The sequence below is a fragment of the Tachysurus vachellii genome, chromosome 23 (genome assembly GCF_030014155.1).
Source record: "Tachysurus vachellii isolate PV-2020 chromosome 23, HZAU_Pvac_v1, whole genome shotgun sequence".
In the NCBI taxonomy this organism is placed as follows: domain Eukaryota; kingdom Metazoa; phylum Chordata; class Actinopteri; order Siluriformes; family Bagridae; genus Tachysurus; species Tachysurus vachellii.
The window spans coordinates 1683338-1684318 of NC_083482.1; the positions used below are offsets into that span (position 1 = coordinate 1683338).

General features: G+C 42.5%; 1 long non-coding RNA gene across 1 annotated transcript in view; it reads left to right on the forward strand.

The window, feature by feature from the left end:
* LOC132838912 (uncharacterized) overlaps window positions 1-733 on the forward strand; it is a 7015-nt gene extending 6282 nt beyond the window's left edge. The window contains exon 3 of the long non-coding RNA XR_009647672.1: window positions 1-733. This exon is cut by the window's left edge and continues 350 nt beyond it. This is a non-coding gene — a long non-coding RNA (uncharacterized LOC132838912).
* The last annotated feature ends 248 nt before the right edge of the window (window positions 734-981 follow it).

Here is a 981-nt window from a genome sequence, read left to right on the forward strand (position 1 = left end):
CTGATGAGAAACAGTAGCAGCTCCATAGAGCTTCTAACCACATTATTCTATTCAGTGTGTTATTCTCTGCTTGTTTGATGAATATTTTGTGCCCTGTGACAATCTCTGCTACATCTGTCCAAACTTTCATATTTCAGTCAACCATTAAATGGGACCCGACTGTAGGTAGAAGCTAAAGTTCAGGGAAGCGAAGAAACGTCGGACCACACGAGGACTCGACTGGTCTGTGGAATCGTTTCAGACCGCCGCATGTCACAAACGCATAGAAATCCTAAACAGTACTTGCGTAATTGTTTATATCATGATTCTGTAACACAAACCTACATAGAAAACGAACGTTGCCTAGTGAGATCAGCATAATCTGGAACTCAGCTCTCATGTGCACACCCACACCCAAATATTCGTCACACAGCGAGAACTTTGTGGTCTTTGGTTTCAGCTTCACTAAATCCGGTCGTCCTACAGGAACGTGTTTGAGAGGAAACCAGAGAACCCAGAGGAAACCCGTGCTCATGCTCAGTAACCTGAGCTCAGGGATCTTTGGAGCTCTGAGACAACGATGGACACCGCACTACTGTTCCAGCAGTCTGTCTGAACTGTGTGTGTGTTTTTGTACATTTTGTCTAAAAATCACGTTTGGGCGGTTTATTAGGTAGACGCCTTCACGCCGTGTTTATTCTGAAACCATCCTGAACACTGTGCATCCTGTGTGACCTGAAAAGAAATAAAAATACGAGCATGTCCTAGTTTGACCTGGTTGACTCAGACGTGCTCTAAATCGGACTCTTCGTGACTCATCTCACGGCAAACCGTGGTATAAAAATCTTGTGTAAAATCTTGTATAAAAAATGTGAAACTTTAAAAAAAAAAAAAAAAAAAAAAAATAGAGACTCATTTACATTATGTGGTGACGAAGTGATTGAGGAGGTGCTTGGACCCCGACGATTGCTGCTCCCTGCAATATTTCATTTTTATCAGCTC